The following is a 21,509-nucleotide window of genomic DNA, read 5'->3' on the forward strand; positions in this document are numbered from 1 at the left end:
TAACAATAACAATAACAATAACAATAACAATAACAATAACAATAACAATAATAATAATCTTGTATATGTTCATTGTAGCTCACTTCATTCCATACCAGCTACTGTGAACAAGCAAATAAACATGAAATGTCATCTAAGCTCAGTTCATATTGACTGTAGTCAAAGATATGTAGTCATTACTCTGGTGTTCTGCAAATCACTGATTATTCTTGCGTTAGTAAGCTGATATTTTGCCCACTTAGGACTATATTATTCATAATCGTTGTGCTCCATTCACCAGATTCTTCTTTTAAGTGTTTGGAACAAGCCAAAATAACACCCAAGCTTTTTATCTTATGATTATCTAATTAGGTTTGATTTGACTTTAATAGGATTTTTTTTAAAAAGATTATATTTGCTCCTTATGTTTACTGCTTCTTATGACTAATCACAACATGCATGTAAGCTGTTATCACTGAAGCGAGGGAATTACAATCAGGAGAATGATTTGTATTGTGACACTTCCTCATCAAAAGATAGTCTTTATGAAGAATTAGATCTAGTTTGGATGTAATTTCATTTACGTATTTTGCGCTTCTTTCTTGAATTATGAGAAACGCTTTACAAATAGACCGAGGTGCAAATCTCATAAATTCTGGAGAACAGTAGCAATCAAATTATGATTGCTTCTGCATGGTGATACTTACTGCCCTTGTGGAGGAATTTCCAATGACAAAAAGCATGCAGGTTTGCTTCATATTTTTCTTTTCACTCTGTCTAGCCACCATATCCCTTGACCTGCACCACCAGAAGGATTTTTGCCATTCAAAAAATTAATATCGTATCGTTGTAGCAAAACTGCAAGTACTGCGTTTAAAATTAAACCCTGGGGAAAAGCTACACAGGAGCACAGGGAAATGGCAGGGATGATGGAACTGGTGTTAGTGGAAGTGTGCATATGGCTCCAAACCTGGTTTTGATGGTCTGTTCAAGAAACAGAGATGCAGAGCAAATTTGGGAAAGAATGGACCAAAGCAAGGGACAACCTAGCAGCTGGATCATCAGTGGATGATAGCATACTTATTTGAATTTATTTATTTTGAAGACTCCCAACAAATATCAGGGTAGTTAAAATCTCCCATCGTTATGATCTTTTACAAACTAATGATAATTGATCATAAAAGACCTGATCTGATTCCTGCATCTAACTTAGTGGTCTATAATAAACACCCACAACAACATCACCACCTCTACCTCTCCTTTTACTTTCATTCAAACACTTTCAACTAATCCCAGTGCAATCCAAGCAGATTTACACTCCACAAAGTAAATTGAAGGCTTAGAAGGGCATGACTCTGGTTTGTACTGCATGGTTTGCACTTGAATCAGGATCACAGTCTATGGTTATGGCACAAAGAATTAATCTCTTGCTCCTACATCACCAAGAGCCTCTTGTGGCACAGAGTGGTAAGGCAGCAGACATGCAGTCTGAAAGCTCTGCCCATGAGGCTGGGAGTTCAATCCCAGCAGCCGGCTCAAGGTTGACTCAGCCTTCCATCCTTCCGAGGTCGGTAAAATGAGTACCCAGCTTGCTGGGGGGTAAACGGTAATGACTGGGGAAGGCACTGGCAAACCACCCCGTATTGAGTCTGCCATGAAAACGCTAGAGGGCGTCACCCCAAGGGTCAGACATGACTCGGTGCTTGCACAGGGGATACCTTTACCTTTACCTTACCTACATCACCAAAAAAGTATTTCAAGGGCCATTCCGCACAATGGGCAATGTAGCTAAATCTGAGCGCTATTGAAAAGCACTGCAATCAATAGCGGCAGGTCTTCGTAATGCATACAGCTGTTTCTATCGAAAAAAAGGCACTCCCACTAGCGCTGTTCTCATAACGCACAAGTTTCCAGTCTCCATCCAGTCGAAATGGCAACAAAGGAGGTGATATTTTTTCATGTTTCCTCCCACCCCTGGCTGTCAATCAAACAGAACAGCCAATTAACAGTTGTGTTCGTGCCTCCCTTTAAAAAACTTTTTTTTAAAAAACTCGAAAACACCCGTAGCAACGCATATTTGTTCATTCTATGTATCAGAAAGACCTTTTCCCGCTGGCATAAGAGCTGGAGCTTAATTGTTTACACGCTCTTAAAGTAAAATAAAAATTACCCCCCCCCCCCAGTGCAATTTCTTGCCGAAATTAGGGCAGTGTCAAATAGGGGACTGTATTGTGCTTGGAAATGTTACAGACAATTGCTTGTGGGATTTCTGCCAAAGAAGCATCACTTATTCGTTGCTTTGGTAGGTTTAAGGGGGGAAAAATGGCGATCGCGATGCCACAAGCTCAGGTGAGACAGATTAGGGAGGGACGTGCTTGCTACTGCTATACTGAGAACGCACATGTCTTTTTTGGATGTGTTGCAGGTTGTTCTCAAGAGTCTAGCAGGTATTTTTTAGGGGGAATCCACTTTTGTGGAATCCACTTTATGGATTCCCCGAAAAGCACTACAAAGAAGCATTGAAGTGTTGCAGGAGTGTTGCAGATTGTGTATGACGTCGTGCGTAACATTAAAAAAATAGCGTTACATAATGGTAACACTTCAGCAACATTAACGCTCTGCGGAATGGCCACAAGAAACGATTGTTTCAATCCAAGGTTTCATGATGGTTTGTAAGGGTTTAAAAAAAAATCATAAATACATTATGTCTTCTGTCCAATATCTTGTTACTGGGGCACCTGTATTCTTCCCTTGGTAAAACTATACATTTAGCTACTAAAGTTGCTCTATAGTGTAGTTAGTGATATTTTAAGAACCCAAACTGCAGAAATATAGGCCATAATGATATGCTTGTAAAGGGAATTTGTGCTGGTTGACAGAACAAGGTTAATTTTCCTTTCTACTGCATGCCAGAATGCTCTAATTCATCAGCAAAGCCAACCTAGATGTACCTTGGTACACTGCCTCTCCAGCATCAGCTGTTGTCAGAGATCCCATGTTTAGAGAATCTGGGCATTGATGCAATAGAAACATTTTGCTTTGCCAAATTAATCTTTTTTGAAGTTCTGATGTAGCTTTTGTATGGCTCTCAGGGTGACAACTATTGCTTCAGTTGTAAAATCTCTCGATTGTCTCAGACCATGGTCTTGGTTGGGTTTTTGATGTGCAAATGAATGCCAAAGCACATGGTATGTACAATGTAATGTTTTGTAATGAATGTAGTTGACTTGTTTTCGGAAGCTCCAGATGCATAGGATCCAGATAACATTGGCTTTCGAATCCTCTAAAGTCTTTTGTGGGAGCATTATATTCTTGTTGCAACTGGATTAATGTTTTGGAAATATATGTTGATCAGAAATTTCAGTGTGGGTTCCCTCATTTGCCCTATATTTTGTTTTACTGCTAGCTTTCCACAAAGTGAGACCTCAGTCCCTTTGGTGGCAAGGATGCTATTAATTCTGTGTGGATTAAAAAAAAACATAATTCTATGTCAACGTTATCACTATGCAAATTGAGCAAGGTAAGTTAGCATACCTAATTTATGAGATTAACTGCAGGTGCTTTATCACTGCATCAGCCAAATACCAGAAGCAATGATGAAAACAGTAGTGGGAAATCTTTCTATTTTCAGTACCAGGGAAGATGGCATGGGGCCAGATATGCTTCTGTTCTCCAGGAAGGCATCAGTGGATGTTGCCAATGAGAAGGGGCTCCCATTATCTGACTTTATCTACAACCTAGTTTATACAGTCAACAAAATCAAGTGGTAAAGCCATTCTTGGGTTATACCACTTCCAACTTAATTTTATTTTTAAATTTATTTTTCAGTTTGTTACCCACCACTTTCAGCATGCCGACTCATGGCAGGTTACATGACAGTTCCAATACTATAAAATAAGACCCCCAATTAAAACCCTGACTGTTATTGTGAGAGCCTGATCTGATTGCTCTTCCAGTATTTGAAATGCTGAGAGAAGTTAGATGGCTGGTCTAGTGTGTATAGCTCAAACAACTACAGCAGCAAAGTTGGAGAAACACTTCCCTGGAGCTGCCAAGGAATTCACTGAACAGAATGTCCAAATAGAGAATGAATAAAGGGATCTGAGATTTGCAGAAAAGGCAAACTGCAGCAGCATGTTAAATACGAATCTACAAGGGGAACAGACTGGAATGAGAAGTGATGTCACAGTGATAGCTCAGGCTTCCAAAATTCAGTTGTCTACTCAAATTCCTTTTGTTAATAACTTCTTGTTGCTAGGCAGTAACTGAATAGACTCGAGCAAATATTTAAAAGTTCTGCACATATTCCAGTTTTGCCAGCTGCAAATGTTTGAACCAAAAAAATTCAGATTTTGAATGCAAAGATTTCATTACAAAATTCAGTACTGGTATAATTTAGGCTTCTTTGGAGAGAGAAAATTTGGCAAGGCTTCAAATATTACTCTCATAAGGTGTCAGCTATCAAATATCAAGAACTGTTTGGTAAAGTACATCTATGTACGTTCACTTTTAGTGTTTTAAATCAGAAAGTCTCAAACTTTAGAAATCCACTTACTTAGATTTAGAATTTTTTGCAAATTCCCTAGCTCTCCCTTCCTCCTTTTGCTGGTGTCCACCGCAGACTAGAGAGCCCCCTTTCAAAGTGTGAATGCAAGCCAAACATGCCTCATGGAGGCTGACGCCCCCAAAACAATATGGTAAGGACCAATTTTAACTTTATATGCAGGTATAAGGAAGTTATTTGATCAGCAGTCCATGGCATACAAAGTCTTGTTGTACTCAGCTGATTCTATAGAGCTACAATTTCAACAGCCCTGACCATGTTCTAATCAATTTCACCCCCTGACTGAACATTGAGCTACAAATTGGTTAATGATTTCTAGAGAGTCACTATCTAAACAGGGATGGGATGGTACCTGAGAAACATTTCAGCACGTTGAAGAAGACCATTACCTTACTTCTGCTATTCAAGTAAAAATTGTGAATTACTGCTATTGTCTCTGGATGTGCAGGACTCTTTCAGTTTGCATTGAAAAAGAAAGTGAAAACCAGTTCAATTTTATTCCAGAAGTAACTATGAGGACTGTGTTAGGATCCTACCTTCTTGGTGCCGTCCAACCAATCACAGCCTCTAAGACTGAGCTATGGTCCCCAGCAGCCAACCACCATGCTTTTTGACTAGTGCTTCAAAGTAATTTGGAAATAGGCGACTGCAGGTAATTGTCGCTGAGTGTGCCCTGTGGAAGAGGAAGAAGTAAATTCCATTATCTTTGTCTGAGGGAGAAAGCCCAGCCCCTATCCTAGAAAGCTAAGGGAGTTTTGTTTTCAAGTCAGTTACATTCTGCACACGTTGGATAATGCACTTGAGAAGTAGATTGTCCTGTTCCACACAGGAAAATCCAGCTGCAAAAGCACTTTGAAAGTGCGTTATCCAATATGTGCGGAATGAACATCAAGCCAGATGGGCTCATGGTAGCTAGTAGAGATGAGCAGCCTCCCTGAACTATCCTCATGGGCCACCAGGAGTGCACAGATCCATCTTAGACAGGCTCCTTTAAATCATGTCTCCACTACAGATACTAATGGACAGACTGGCATTTGAAAGACATGGAATTTATCTCACATCTGCCGACACCACATGGAACTGATCTCTAATCGTTCAAAGTGCTTGATGTCTCCATAAATGATGTTGGTAAACCAGTCTCTGAGTTAGCATGGTGATAGTGCATGTTTGCCATAAAGTAGGATGTTTCACTTATACTGATGGCAACATAGAGTAGGCTTAGCATGGCAGCATCAGTGATAAAGACCAAAAGGAAGCCTAGTATGCTTGGCTGAAAAGTCATACGTGGTCAGCATGACCTTTCTGCTCTGCCCTTCTTATCAAAAAATGAACACTACACTTTGTAAATGATGTTTTGCTTCATTTCTGGAAAGCTTCCCTTGATGTATATTAAAAATTATTTTATTTATAATTTAATTTCTAGGCCGCCCCTCCCCACAAGTAGGCTTGAGTGATTTACAACAACAATTCAACAACAATGAAGGTTCACGGAGGTGGCAGGTAACCGTGGATGAGCGACAGGGTTGTGATTGTCCTGCATAGTGCAGGGGGTTGGACTAGGAGGTCCCTTTCAACTCTATCATTCTATGATTCTATGATTCTAATTCAACGTTTCAATTCAACATTTCAATTCAACAATTCAACAGTGAAATCGACTGCCTAAGGAGGTGGTGAGCTCCCCCTCACTGGCAGCAGAGAGACAGATACTTGTCCTGGATGCTTTAGGCTGATCCTGCATTGAGCAGGGGATTGTACTACATGGCCTATATGCTCCTCTCCAGCTGTATGATTCTATGAACATTTAAAACCATAGCACAATCAAAACAAAAATACAGTTTAAGGGCTTCACCATTCTGCTAGCCACCACTAATCACCAAAGCTGGTGATTTTATGTTGTTTCAGTGATAGAGTATCCCCTGGAGAGGGGGGAAGCCTAAAGTAGGGGAAAATATGAGGAGAGGGAAGCCCACAATACTTCTGAGCTGCCTTGGCCTCCACCATATTGGTAAGATCCTGGGAAACCTAATATGTTTTCAGCAGAACTAAATGCCAATTCTAAACCAATTTTAAAAGCAAAACAACTACACTAATTCTTTATGCTTCTCTGTAGAACAAAAATGAAACTATAGTGGTTATGATTTTTTTTAAGAGCAAGATATATCCAACAAGTATCAGTTGTTTAAGCGAATTCTGGGGTCCTCACAAAGTCATCCTGGAGGGCCCATTTCCAACCTATGCTGAGGCAGCTGTATTGGTTACCAGTTAGCTTCCGGATCAGGTTCAAAGTTCTGGTTTTAACCTTTAAGGCTATACGTGGCCTGGGTCCCACTTATTTGAGGGACCACTGATCTTCTTATGCCCCCCGCAGGGCTCTTCATTCTGCAGGTATGAATCTGTCAGTCATCCCCGGGCCCCGGGAGACAAGCCCAGCCTCTACCAGGTCCAAAGCCTTGTCGGTCCTGGCCCCAAGCTAGCGGAATGAGGTCCTGGAAGTGCTGAGGACCCTGACAGAGCTATCAGGGCCTGTAAGACAGAGCTCTTCCACCCGACGTTTGGTTGAGGTCGGGTTAGGAAGATTGTGTCCCTCCCTCTATAGCCCCCTAGGCCAGACACCACCAGTGAACATCCTCTGGGACAACAGTGATTGCTGTTGTAGGGTGGAAGATATGCCATATTGATAACTTTGTTCCTTGTCTTGTATATAATGTAAAGAACAGTTGCACACTAATGACACACCCTTCAGTGTCAATGCTTAAGTACTACAATTGCAGAATCTGTCCTGCTTGTTTTGTTGCATCTTCTCTGCCAGCTGGCTACAACTCGCATTCATTGTCTGCATGATTCTTCCTTCCAGCTCATCTTTTAAAGGTGCCTTATACTCTTACTTATGGTACAAATATACATTATCTATTGTGTCACTAGCTGAAGTATGTTGCTCAGCAAAAATGTAGTAGTAGTAGTAGTAGTAGTAGTTGTTGTAGTCGTAGTACTAGAAGAAGAAGAGCTGGTTTTTTATACCCCACTTTTCCCTATATGAAGTCCCAAAGCAGCTTACAAATACATTTCCCTCCCTCTCTTCACAACAGACATCCTGTGAGGTAGGTGGGACTGAGAGGGCGGCAGGGTGCAAACGCTCACGCGCGGCAGTTTTGCGCATGCGGGGGAAGTTGCACGCAAATGCGCATGTGCGGCAGGTCCGCGCATGCACATTTGTACTGTTGGTGTGCTGGCGGCCGTACTTGACTCTCCCCCCACCTCCCACATCAAGAAGCTTGCCAGGCCGCAAGCTAATTGGCTCACCAACTAAGGTCACTTTCAAATGGGTACTGCACTATGATTTTGCTTCCAAACAGAATCATGTTTTCTTTAGCATTCAGACTTGCTGATTCTCTGTGTTTTCCTGAGATGTATAAAACCACTTAAGGCCCAATGCTTTCCCCTTCAATGCATTGTGGAATAAGTTTTGTTTTTCATGGGAAAGGCATATAGAACTTTCAAAGCTGCCACCCCTTTATTTTTGATATTTGGTTTAAAAAGAACAAAGACACGGACAGTGCAGTGATATGTTGCTCTACTGACATTCCAGACATTTAACACTAACTGGCAGTGCATTTGTTTCCTAAATTTCCCCTCAATAAACAACCATTGATCACCTGTTAAGTGTTAACCCAATTAATGCAGTCCAACAACTAACGATCAGTTCCCAGTGACACTTTCGTAAGGTAAATGGCTTTGGCACTAAACATTTATTGAAAAGTGGTCCTTAAATGGAACATGTAAAAAGCTGTCGGTTTTCCACCGGACTAAAGGACTGGGGAGAAAGTGGGGCAAGTGGCAACCAATTAGTTACCAAGGTTAGATCAGCAGTCCAATCAACAGAAAAGGAAAGCAGGGAGGCAAGGGAGCTTAGAAGCTGACCAAACAGCTTATTGCTTTAAAAAATGAGAGAAAATGCCATTCCATTCCACAGGCATTCTGCAAATGTATTTATTTGCTGTCTGAAATAAATGTTACCATCCTGATTTTAAAAAAGATGGGTCAGAAACAGATCCAAAGCAGGACAAGGGGACAGTGTGCACAGGGCCAAAGCATTAATTCTGACATCTGTCCTCTTGCAAAGTTTACCTAGGATGGTTCAGCTAATACCAGCAATGTCACAGAACATCAGACTGCTCTGATTGTAAAGTTAAGGTGATGAACCGTTCATTTTTAGAGGGGAAAATCTCTTGCCAATCACAGGCCTGGGCAAGTTTATTCAAACTGAGCTCAAAGGAAAGTTACCAGAAAAGTTGCATCTCTGAAAGTTCTGCCTGTTTATTTGCACAGTCAATTTCCTCTTAATTTAAGAAATGCTGTTGCTGATCTAAACGGAAATGCTGGTGGCCCAGTCTCCAGGCTTTGTTCCACGGCACAGCTTGCTTTCACCTAACCTACTTCACAGGGCTGTATGCGATGACAGAACTGTGTAACATGTCCTCATCTTCTTGATTTGCTACTGCCAGGACCCCTCCAGTCTCATGTGTTGCCTTTGTGCTGTAGAAGCAGAGCCAGAGAGAGAGAGAGAGAGAGAGAGAGAGAGACCCTACTACAGGGGTAGTCCAACTGCGGCCCTCCAGATGTCCATGGACTACAATTCCCATGAGCCCCTGCCAGCAAATGCTGGCAGGGGCTCATGGGAATTGTAGTCCATGGACATCTGGAGGGCCGCAGTTGGACTACCCCTGCCCTACTAGCTTAGCTGCCCATTTCAACTGGGTGCAGCTCCTCTCTTGCCCCTCTCAGCTTCCCTCCACTTACCATTTCATCCTAGCTTCAAATGAATGGCGTTGATTAAGCTGCACATATTTCAATTGTTATTCATGAAAAAGGTTGGTGTTGATCTGGTCCCCAAGAGTTGTCTCTGAACTGCAAAGGAGGCCAATCTGATTATTTTATGTACTTACTTCATTTGTGGCCCCTCTTTCTCACTGAGCCTTAAGGCAGATTACATAATCAGAACAGTGCAATCTGAGCAGGATAAGGCTTAAAGGCAGCTGTGCAATAAAAGTAGGATTCCAAAACTGACAATCATGAAAAACAGTATTATTACCTACAATTCGCGGCCCGGCTTGAGCCGGGGCCGCCATTGCCGCGGCGGGTGGGGCGGGCGGGAAAAAATGCGCGCGGGGGGGAAGGAGAGCGCGCACGCGCCTGGAGAGGCGGCGTGGTGCGCCCGGATTGGCTGGAGAGGGCCAGCGCAGGCGCAAAGGAGCGCCTCGTGCTGTTCTGGCCCTCTTCAGCTCGGGGAAGCGACGGAGTCGGACGTGTTGCTGGAGGCTCCGAGTGAAGACAGCGGAGGCCGAGAGAAGAGCGGTTGGGGAGCTGGGGGATCTTGTCAGCGCCATCGGGGAGGACAACTCCGCAGCGGCGGCGAGGCTTTTTCCCGGCGGCTCAGCGGCTCCGCGTGGGGGGAAGCGGGACGGGCGCGGCCCGCCGAAGATCGTGCAGGCCTCCTTAACCCCCCCCCTCACCCAGTGATAGATGGGCCCGAAACGGGCGGGCAGCCAGGCGGGGCCGGGTGGCAGCGAGAGGCCAGAGCTGGCTGACCCGGCCTCAGGCAGACGGGTGGGCCAGAGGGCGAGCGCCCTGCGGGCGCGGGAGGCCTGGGCTGGAGTGGTGCCGGGGCTGAGGGGTAGGGTTGAGGCCTCAGGCGCCGGGGGGGCTGACCTCAGGACCCCGCGGGACCGCGGGGCCGGCAGCTCCGGGGAGAATGCCAACGCGCGGAGGGGGCGCAGCAGACGCCGCGGGCGTGCGGCGCATGAGCAGAGGGCTGGGCGCGGCTCAATGGGGAGCCAAAGGGGTGCTGGGAGGGGCAGGGCGAGGGTTCGCCAAGCCAGGAGCTCCAGTTCTGAGGGCACCCCGACGCTGGATGAGCCTCGCCCGGCTTCCACCAGACGGCGTGGGCGGCAGCATAGGGCTGCTGGCTCCAGGGGCATGGGGCCGGGGGGCTGCTCCTCCTCGGAGGTGGAGAGGGTTGCCCCCCCACCTAAGAAGAGGAGGGCTGATCCAGGTCCAGCCCAAGGCGGGGCACGGGCCAACAGGCGTAGCAGGGGCACTGGCTCAGGGGATGAGGGACCATCTCGGGCCGGGAGCGCAGCAGAAACTGACTCTGTGTTTTTTTGGAGGGGTTACTCCCGGGCTATGGCAGAAATGTCCCGGCCAGGTGCTACGGAGAGCCGGTCTTCAAGCTCCAGGTCACGGTCAAGGAGCCGGGTCAGCTCTGGGAGCTCTCATGCGGGCATGGAAGAGCGCAGGGAGCGAAAACGGGACAGGAACCGGAGGCGCAAGAAGGGTTCCGGCCAGAGGCGACGGGGCTCCCGACTTAGTACATCATCCTCGGGTGAGTTTTCTTCCGAGGATGATGGCGATGACATTCATGAGGAAGGAAAGTATTGGCTCGAAGGGGCCTTCATGCCTGGCCTTCCATCGTGGTTGAGGAGGCGGCGTGAGGCCGCCAACAGCCTGTTGGCGTCAGTGGAGTGGGAGGGTGTGGACAAAGTCCCACCGGGTAGCTACACGGACGCGGAGTCCCCGCCTGGCATACACTTACCCAAGAGGCTGCGGGAACGTGCCCTCGAAGGGTATTATGTGGATCTGTTTGCGTTTGTGCGGACAGGCAACAAGAAAGGGGATACAGGCAGGAAGCAGGACCGAAAGAGAATGGAGCCCTTTAAAGGGGAGCGGTCCTTTGGTAATTGGCTGCGGGGCTTTGCGGAATACGCAGCACTGATCACGGCTGCCTATCCGGAGAGAGGGTGGCACCTGATCAGGTACCTGGGCCACGTCCTGGAGGCCAGGGAGCTGGCGGGGGACGAAGCGGCCCTGGAATATGACAAGTGTTTCAGGGAGCTCGCCTCTCATAATGCCATGGCACGCTGGGACATGAAGCACCACGACACGTGGTTGGTAAAGGTGGGCCCTAGTGTCAAGGCCCAGCGGGAAAAGGAGCGGAAAAGCGGGGGAAGGCGGGAGGTGTCCCTTCCCTGCTGGGATTATAACAGGCGCTCCTGTAAACGGAAACAGTGCAGGTTCAGTCACACCTGTGAAGGCTGTGGTGGGGGGCACCCGGGGTCCAGCTGCCAGAGGGCGGGCGATGCGCAACAGCCCTTTCGAGGGGCCCGATCTTCCGGACGGAAGGATGGAGGATCGGGGGCCAATGGTCCTTCCACCAGCAAATCCGCCTGAGGGTCCTGCGGAGCTCGGCATGGGCATGGCGCCAACACCAGTAAAACTGGCGGCCTTACGGCCCTTGCTGGAGAGGTACCCGGATCGGGAGGCGGCAGGATACTTGCTGGCAGGGTTTGAGGTAGGTTTTCGCATCCCTTATGCTGGGGACAGGGTGGCCACGGTCTGCCGGAACCTCAAGTCCGCAAGGGATATGCCTGAGGTCGTGCGGGAAAAGATTAATAAGGAATATGAGGCTGGTCGGGTGGCCGGTCCTTTCAGGGCCCCGCCTATTGCGAACTTGAGGGTTTCCCCGTTGGGGGTGGTACCCAAGAAGGCACCTGGGGAATTCCGCCTGATTCATCACCTCTCCTACCCAGAGGGTGGATCGGTGAATGATGGCATCGATCCGGGCCTTTGCACGGTCCGGTATGCCTCTTTTGATCAGGCGGTCCGGATCGTGCGCTCATGTGGGCAGGGTGCTCTCATGGCGAAATGTGACATCCAGTCGGCGTTTCGGCTTTTACCGGTTTTTCCGGGGGACTTTTGCCTGCTGGGTTTCACGTTTCGGGGCCAATGGTTCGTGGACAAGGCCATGCCCATGGGGTGCGCGGTGGCATGCGCTGCTTTCGAGCGTTTCAGCACATTTTTAGAGTGGGCCATAAGGGACAGGCTGCAGTTTACGGAAATCACGCATTATCTCGATGATTTCTTGTTTGCTGGCGCACGGGGTTCAACAGACTGTGGGGACAGGCTCAGGGCCTTTCAGGACATGGCCGCGGAGTTGGGGGTCCCATTGGCGGCCGCCAAAACTGAGGGCCCCGCGACTCAGATCACATTCTTGGGGATCACCTTGGACTCCGTACAAGGGGTTTCCAGGCTCCCGGAGGAGAAGCTGACTGTATTGCGGGGTCTCATAGGAGGAGTCTTGGAGCGACCTAAGTGCATGCTGCGGGACTTGCAGGTCATACATGGGCATTTGAATTTTGCCTGCAAAGTGGTGGCGCCCGGCAGGGCTTTCTGTGCCAGACTGGCCAGGGCCATGGCTGGGGCACGCAGGCCGCAGCACCACATCAGGATCACCAAAGGGGTTAAGGAGGACCTCCGTGTTTGGAGGTCATTCCTGGAACAATACAATGGGGTTTCCTTGTGGCAGTCCGCCATGGCAGTGGGTGGCGAACTGCAGGTGCATTCTGATGCGGCTGGGGGAGTAGGATTCGGAGTCTTCTATGACAACCAATGGGCGGCTGGCCGTTGGGCAGCGGAGTGGGGTGACGGTGTTCGTAGGGACTTAACGTTCCTCAAGCTGTTTCCCATAGTGGTGGCTGTAGTCGTGTGGCAGGGGAAGTTCACCAACCGGAAAGTTCTGTTCTGGTGCGACAATCAGGCAGTGGTTGCCGTGGTGAACAGGCAAACCTCTAAGTCAGAAAGGGTCATGAGGTTGGTGCGACTCATGGTGCTCACTTGTTTGCAGAGTAATATTTCCTTTAGGGCCAAGCACGTGGCGGGCGCACAGAACGAAGTGGCTGATGCGCTTTCCAGGGGTCAGGAAGACAGGTTTCGTCGTTTGGCTCCCCAGGCACGCCTAACACCGGAGAAGTTCCCGGAGGGCATGTGGCGGCTTGGAGACGATTGATCTTCAGAGGGGCGTTGGCTTCACTGGCGCCTGCCACGCAGAGGTCTTATGAGGGAGCGGCAAGGAGCTACATGGAATTCGCCAGGGGAGCAGGTCAACGGGAATCTTGGCCCATTCAAGAGGACTTAGTCTTGAAATATCTGGCAGGCATGCACGCTGCCGGGTTTTCGGCCCGAACCATGCGGCTGCATCTGGCAGGACTTTCTTTTTGGAGCAAATTGTGGGGCAGCTGGGATCCTGGCACATCGTTTTTGGCACGCAAAGCAGTCTTGGGGTGGGGCAGGCTGGCACGCGGGAAAAGGGATGCCAGACGACCTATCACTACGGAGGTGCTGGGGGCCCTAATGGAGCAAACTTCGAGCGTGTGCCATGATGATTATGAAGGGATCATGGCGCGGGCCGCCTTCACGTTAACCTTTGCTGGGGCATTCAGGGCATCTGAGGTCGTAGCCACCTCGCGATGCCAGCAGGGCGTGGGGCCCGTGGCCGTGGGGGACGTGTCCGTTCTGGGGGACCATCTGAAGATTTGGGTGGCCAGGGCAAAAACGGATCAAACGGGCAGGGGCCAATTGGTGCAGCTGGCCAGGGGGGCTGATCCAGCGGTATGCCCGGTGGCAGCCATGCAAGCATATTTGGCGATCCGGCCTAGGGTGCCAGGCTACTTGTTCGTACATCGGAACGGCACCTGGCTATCCAGATATCAATACAGCGCGGTATTGCGGCTGTGCTTGCAAGGGGCGGGATTCGACCCCCGACTTTATGGAACGCATTCGTTCCGGATTGGGGCAGCCACTCAGGCTTTTTGTGATGGGGTGTCACCTCAAGGCATCATGAGGTTGGGACGGTGGAGGTCCGGGGCGTACAAGGGGTACGTGAGGCCTAGTATGGTGCCTAACGTTTAACTCGTTTCAGGATCCATCGCTACGCCATGTTCGGTGCTGGTATGCGGGCACAGCTACGTGTTCTGGGGAGGCCGTTACTCGGCTGGATCCGAATGGGGGAGACACCTGGGCCTGCAAGATCAAGTCCGGCTGCACTGGATGGGGCGACGCGGCATGCTTTGGAGTGAGATGGTTGGCATGGTTGCTGATGCGGTGTGGCACGATGGACCCCCGGAAGCGATGGTCATTTACCTGGGTGGTAATGACCTGCCAGCGACGAAGGGAGTGGAGCTGGTAAACTGGATGAAACGGGATTTGTCTCTCCTGGCTCATCGGTTGCCCCGGACGGTGCTGATATGGTCATGCATGGTGGAAAGACGTTGTTGGAGGCGGGCCAGAGCACCAAAACGTGTTAATTTGACTGTTAAAAAAATCAATAAGGTTATTGGGCGTTATGTTAAGGGGATCGGAGGGCTGGTGGTTGAACACCGTGCCTTGGCCGGTTGCCAGGAGGCCCTTTATAAGGCTGACGGGGTCCACTTGTCAAGCATGGGCATGGATATCTGGCTGGGGGACATAGCAGCAACGTTACTGGGTTGGTGGAAGGCTAAGAGGGTTGGCGGGAATGATGGAGGCTTCCATCATTCTGGTGGCGGGTTGGCAGAGGACGGAGCCGGTTTTGGGGGGAGTACGCCCTGTGTGGCCCACTCCCCTGGAAAGGGGCCTCCTTAAAGAGGTGGCGGGATGTGAGCGGGTGCCAAGCCCGGCTGGGCTTGGTACGGATCTTCACAGAGCCAAGTGGCCCTGGAAGGATGCTGAAGAGGTTTGCGCCTCCTCTGGTGTCCAGGGTGGCACACTTCCCTGATAGCGAGGGGCAATGGCTTAGGGAACCTGTATTCCCGGACGGGAACAGGTGGGATGGGGAAGCCATTGCCCAGGAAAATGAGGCAGTCGGCTGACTGCTCCGGTTCCTAATCCTCTGCCATGCCAACCCTCGCTGGGTGGATTTGAATAAAGTTGTGGCCTTTCATGCCAATGCGTGTGAGCGTATTTATTGGAGCCCGGACCTCCCACCCTGCAAGGCAATAAAACAGCAGAGGAACAGTGCAATAGCCTAATGGATACACTGAGCAAAGCAATGAAAACTAAACTGCCCACAAACAGCAATAAATGTCCTGCTTGCTGAAGCTTCTCCCATTTTTGAGCTCAAGACTAATGGCAATTTCCTTCCTTTACTCTCTTTCCAACTTTCCATGGAAAGCTTCCTTCTACTTTCCTCTGCTCCTTGCTGTTCTCAGCCTCTTCCATGATTCTGCACTGGGAAACTATCCTTGTTGTATTGGCAATGCTGTTTTATCCTCACTGCAATCTTAGTTGGAAGACTGTGACTCATTTAAGCCACCCATAGAGTATTCTGGTTGAGCAGGGATGTAGTCCAAGTCCAGCCCATCATTGCCTTGGGTTTTGTTGTTTGGAGATAAAATATGCTCAAAGCTACTCTTTAGAAGTTGGGAAAGGATGGGTTCATAAAAAAGAACATTTCTTGCTCATCAAGATTATTTTTAGTATGACAGCCCATTTGCCCCCAGATTATTATTCCATTTGCAATTGAAAACAAGATATATTTTTAGTTTATGTGATTTTTGCACCTGTTTGATTAGTATTCATCTGCCCAGGCAGAAGGTGTGATTGGCTCATTGTGGGAACCCTTTGGTTGATCCTGATGAAACCATCCTATTTTCTTAAATTGATTTGTTTTTTTTTTTGTTTTTTTGTAAGCACCAATATGATTTACAGAAAACAACAACCAGAATTTGTGCCTCCTTCTCTGTGTGGAGTTCCATACTGGCAAATACACAGCACGTGCAAGGAGCCAATGACTTGGCAAGGCACCATGGTAACATGACAGAGACCAAAAGAAAGGGAATATCTGGAGATGCAGACAATGGGTTTTCCCCAAGTGCCCACCATTCTTAAGCAGCTATATGTGAATACACATGCAAAAATGAATGCAAACTGCTTTAGAACTCTCAGTGAAAAAAGTGGGTGTTTTGAACCATTTATATGATCATAATGTCATGGCCCACAAGAAATTCAGCTATAAACTAATTATTATTATTCTGTAACTGATTTCTGCTTCTTGAAACTAGTTCGAGAGTGAGACCCAAGTACAAATACACGCATTTGAGAACCCTCTTATTTCTGCTTACATTTCTTTCTCTATATGCCATGATATCCTACAATGCACAGTTTTAACTCCGGCGGCAGAATTATTCAACTCTTTTAAACTGTATGCTAACGGAAGGTTTTCCAATAAGTACCATGTAACTACATGCAAATTACTGTGCAATTACCTTTTTTAAAAGTCCAATCTAATTAGTACATAACCTGTATTGCCATATCATGTGCCACAAGAGTATAATCCCATAATGATATGTTTCTTGTTCCATTATTAATCTGTTGGAGTGTGGTAATTTTCATGTCGTGAAATAGTCAATCGCTTCCACACGTGTGATACTGTCAATGAGTAACCTGAAATCCCTTCCAGTGCTTTTAGACCATCAACATTTAAAATTGACTGAATTTTGTACCTGTTAGGTCACAAGCTGAAGTTTACAGGTAGCACACGGCTGGGAGGAAGCTGGAAAAGAACTGATAAGAGGCGATTTAATTAGCTCCTTTGCTACGCAGGTTAAGTGTGCTACAGGTGAGCACTTGGAAAGCAGATAATTTTGAATCTGAAATGTAAAAGAATGGTATTAAAAAGCAATGTAAGGATGTGAGCTACCCACCCAGCTGTCCCAAACCAAATGAAGATATTTGAGGAGTATCTGGTTATCAGCTGTCCCTTTAGCCAAAGTTTAATGGAAATGTTTTTCTTATCGTAGGCAGCTGATGGCGAGACTGCCAATGAGTTTTCAGTTGCAGTGTCTGGATACCTTAAAGGCAGTACCTTTAGGCCAGCTCGACCCATGAAGCAGAAGGCACCATCAACTGCCTATGATAAGAAAGAAAAAAATTATAAGCTTAAAAATAATAAATAAATAAAGGCCCTGCATATCTGAGGGATCGTCTGTCTAAGTACATCCCTTGGAGAGAGCTGCGAACAGCCAGCACCAACTGGCTGAGAGTACCTGGCCCCAAGAAAATATACTTAGCCCTGGCCCCTGCTTGGTGGAATAAGCTCCCAGATAAAATCAGGAGGAACTCATTGAGCTCTGCAGGTCCTGCAAGACGGAACCCTTTTGCCAAGCTTATGGCTGAGGCCAGCAGAAACTCATCAGTACAATCTGATAGGGGCCCCTCTCTCCTTCCTATCCCTTCCTACTAATTGGTTAAATTTGGTGTCATCAGAATGAGGTTTCAAATGATTTTAATGTCTAATTATTGAATAACTGTTTTATTGATATTATATAATTATGTTTAAGGCTGTTTACCGCCCCAAGATGACCGGCTCGAGAGGGGCAATGATATAAATTAAGAAATGAATAAATAAATAAAGATGAAATGGTGATGGTCTGTTTTAGAGAGATTCGCGTAAGGGGCATCCTGGCATATTTGTGTATCATTACTGTCTATCCACTTCCAGAAGGCTTTGTGGGAAGCACAGTATGTCTTTTATCAAGTGAACAGAAGTGTGTGGCAGCTTTATATTCGTTCCAAGGAGAAAGATCAAGTACCGGTGCTCATTTCAGACCTTTTAATGGAGCTCCTCCAGTTCAAAAGGGGGAGAAGAAGAAATTCTGTTCTACATGTCGATTACTTCACTACCCTTGATTAATTTTGTTTCTCAGTTGGGAAGCTATTTTGAGCCCTGTCTTAAAACTATCATTATTATGATGCTGCTTCATAAATGCCTGAACTCTAATCTTCGGTGTAATAGAGCTGTCAGTTTTTTCAAAATAGATATATTTGAGGGGGGGATTAGCATGTGATGCGTTTCCTATCATGGAGATGCAGTCACAGGGAAAACTTCAATGATGGATTTCTGTCAGTGTTTAAAAAACCCTGAGCTGCTATCCTCAAAAGGGTAGGTAATGTTTCTATAGAAAGGTGAATTCTTCCCTGGCATGACTCCTATATTTTACACCTTTTGGTCAATGATAAAAATTGAACAGCTGCAATTTTTCCTTTTTCCATATGCACGTGGTCAGAAAAGCATTCTCAGCTGAATTGCCACTTTGTTAGATAGCTCATGGAATTCTGGGGACTAACAACAACATAGATTTGGTTCCTTGATATGGGACGGCAAAGATTGCTGTACCGAAAGTAATCTTTCCCAAAGCTGACATAATAGGTGCTGTATAAACAGACCTTTCTGAATTGGATTTTACATTGGTTTACAAAACACCATCCAACCAAAATCTTAGGCACCCGTATAATAAATTTCATTTATCACTGCAGGGCTTACTCCTAAGTAGCCGTATTTGGGATCAGGCTGGAGATCACTTCTGATTTACAGACTGTGAGGGTGGTTCAGAGAGAATGAAGATCACCCAGAAAGGCTAAAGAAATGTTTGTCTGGAAAATATCAGATAGTTTTCAGAAACATGCTAAAAATATTTTAACGTCCCCTGGTGAATTTATGTTCTTTCTTTAATAAGATTTGCAACCTGCATTCCCACTGAACAAAATCTTGAGGAGGCTAGTAACATACTATATCATCATCAAAGCAAAAACACAAAAACAAAAATCTGGGATGGGGTAGGAATGGTGGATCACTAGTAGAACATCTGTGTGGCAAGCAGACGTCCCAAGGTTCAATCCCTGGCATCCCCGGTTAAGAAGCAATGTGAAAGACTGTCTGAGTAAATCCTTCTAGGTGGAGAAAAACCTTATTGTGAAAGCAGCCTACTTCAATTTTTAGTAAACAAAACTATTTTATCATTTACCTGAAGCAAGGATTATGTGTTTGAAGAAAAAAGCCTGACATGGATGCTTCATCTTTCTCTTTTGTAAATAACATACATTTATGCAGCATCCATCTGAGCTGTGTGTAGATGTCAACATATCTGTGTACCTCCCACTAAGAGTTTCGTGACAGAATATTTGAAAGAATGTTACACATTTTGTTTACAAAGCTATTGAGTTTACCTTCCCTGTCACTTGCCTTATCTATCGAGACAAAGATCAAATCTTTGCTGTTAGGAAGCCATTAATTAATCTCTAGGTACCTAGAATAGCATTACAAATGAGCTTGTACAGTAAATGTTTTGTTTCTATGCTGCAAAGAATAGAAGTCTGTCATTTTGGCTTTTGTATGAGTGGGACCTCGTGATTCAGTTTTGTTTTGACACACATCTTGATCTTAAGGCACTGTGTGCATATCCACCTGCCAGTTATTCAGCAGGGGGAGTTTGGAGGAGAAGAGCCAGATTCACTACTTCCCTGCGACAGTTGAGTGGCAGAATTTTAAAAGGTTCTGGACAAGCAGCCTCATCTGTTCCACAGAAGCAGCTTGACTGCTCTGTGGGTATGAATTTGTTGATGGTCCTGGGGCCCTGGGAAGCACACCTGGCCTTGACCTACCTGGTAGCATGAGCTCCCAGAAGAGTTACGGGCCCTGACGGAATCCTCTTGGTTAAGGTGACTAGATTTTAACATTGGTAAAGCGGCACAGAATGCATAGAACGCAAAAATAGTATTGTAATATATATATTTTTAAATTTCAACATGAGTACAATTTGCCAGGTACCCCCCAGATGTCCCTCCAAAAGTGGGACAATCTGGTCACCTTACTCTTGGTTCCACAGGGCCTGCAAGATGGAGTTCTTCCGCCAGCTGTTTGGTTCAGGCAGGGCGTTGCTGACACCGGGGAATGAGATCGGGTTGCCCCCACCCCCCCATTTCCAGAATTAGGTATTATACCTTTTTGGAACCACTGAACGATCCACTCCTTGGTTCTTCTTGGTTTTCTTTTTATTCCATCCCCAGTTGTTAACTATCTGCTATGCTGGTTCAACTGCTTCAGACTTTTGGGATAAAGTTTGTATTTTTACCACCATCTTGATTCTAATAATTGTAGGGAGTATTGTTATTATATTTTGATGTTTTAACTTGTATTGATATTTTAAAGGTAAAGGTAAAGGTATCCCCTGTGCAAGCACCGAGTCATGTCCGACCCTTGGGGTGACACCCTCCAGCGTTTTCATGGCAGACTCAATACAGGCCTTGCCAGTGCCTTCCCCAGTCATTATTTTAGTGGTGTTTTATTTTATGTTTAGAGCCTCTTGTGGTGCAGAGTGGTAAGGCAGCAGATATGCAGTCTGAAAGCTCTGCCCATGAGGCTGGGAGTTCGATCCCAGCAGACGGCTCAAGGTTGACTCAGCCTTCCATCCTTCCGAGGTTGGTAAAATGAGTACCCAGCATGCTGGGGGGGTAAACGGTAATGACTGGGGAAGGCACTGGCAAACCACCCCATATTGAGTCTGCCATGAAAACGCTAGAGGGCGTCACTCCAAGGGTCAGACATGACCCGGTGCTTGCACAGGGGATACCTTTACTATTTTATGTTTATTGTAGACCGCCACGAGCCAGCTGTGCTGGGAGCGGCAGTATAAAAATTCAATAATAAAAAAAAATAATAAAAAAATAAAGAGGTAGTAGTAGCTCAACCCCCAGCGACTGACAACAACACTGGGCTCCTGAGAATTCCTTTAGCTGTTTCTAAGGGGAGACGAGTGGCAGGAAAATCCTGAAGGTGGGGACAGCAAGATGACATTTGTACCTTAGCTTTGTGCATACACACACAAGATTTTCATTGCTAATTCATTGTACCATTTTTATGGGTTTTGTAAACTGACTTATATGGTGGATTACAAATCTTTTACACAACAAATACCTAGGGCCATTTCGCACGGCTTCAAAGTAGCAGAATGGTTGCTATTTGGAAATGCTACTAATTTGCCATAACCCACGACGTCGTAGACAATCTGCAACAATCCTGAAACCAATCAGCAAAAAGCGCTTCGTTGTGGCGCTTTCAGGGGAATCCAGAAAAGTGGATTCACCCTCCGGATAGCGATACACTCCTGCAACCAATCTGCAACAGTAGCGCTAAAGACCTGTGCGTTACCATTGTTGCTGGTTCTTCAAAGTCCCTCCCCCTGGCTCTCTCCTCCAAACTTCCGGCGAAGCGATCGCCATTTTTTTTTCTCCGAGTGAGCGGGGATAAACGCACCGGCGAGCCTCTTTCTGTTTAGAGGCTTCCCTGGCTTCAGTCCTTCACCTTTAGTCACTAAGCACA

The 21,509-nt window shown here is 46.7% G+C and overlaps 1 long non-coding RNA gene across 3 annotated transcripts in view; it reads right to left on the reverse strand.

Annotated features, from left to right (window-relative positions):
• The window catches only part of LOC143830495 (uncharacterized), a 40,153-nt gene extending 22,788 nt beyond the window's left edge, over positions 1-17,365 (reverse strand). For 2 of the 3 annotated variants that reach the window (XR_013228502.1, XR_013228501.1), the window contains exons 1-3: positions 16,855-17,365; positions 9,341-9,448; positions 5,080-5,216 (exon numbers count right to left, since the gene is read on the reverse strand). This is a non-coding gene — a long non-coding RNA (uncharacterized LOC143830495). The remainder of the gene's footprint in view (positions 1-5,079; positions 5,217-9,340; positions 9,449-16,854) is intronic. The other variant, XR_013228503.1, reaches the window with a different exon arrangement.
• Positions 17,366-21,509: the final 4,144 nt, after the last annotated feature.

This window comes from Paroedura picta, chromosome 2 (genome assembly GCF_049243985.1).
Source record: "Paroedura picta isolate Pp20150507F chromosome 2, Ppicta_v3.0, whole genome shotgun sequence".
In the NCBI taxonomy this organism is placed as follows: domain Eukaryota; kingdom Metazoa; phylum Chordata; class Lepidosauria; order Squamata; family Gekkonidae; genus Paroedura; species Paroedura picta.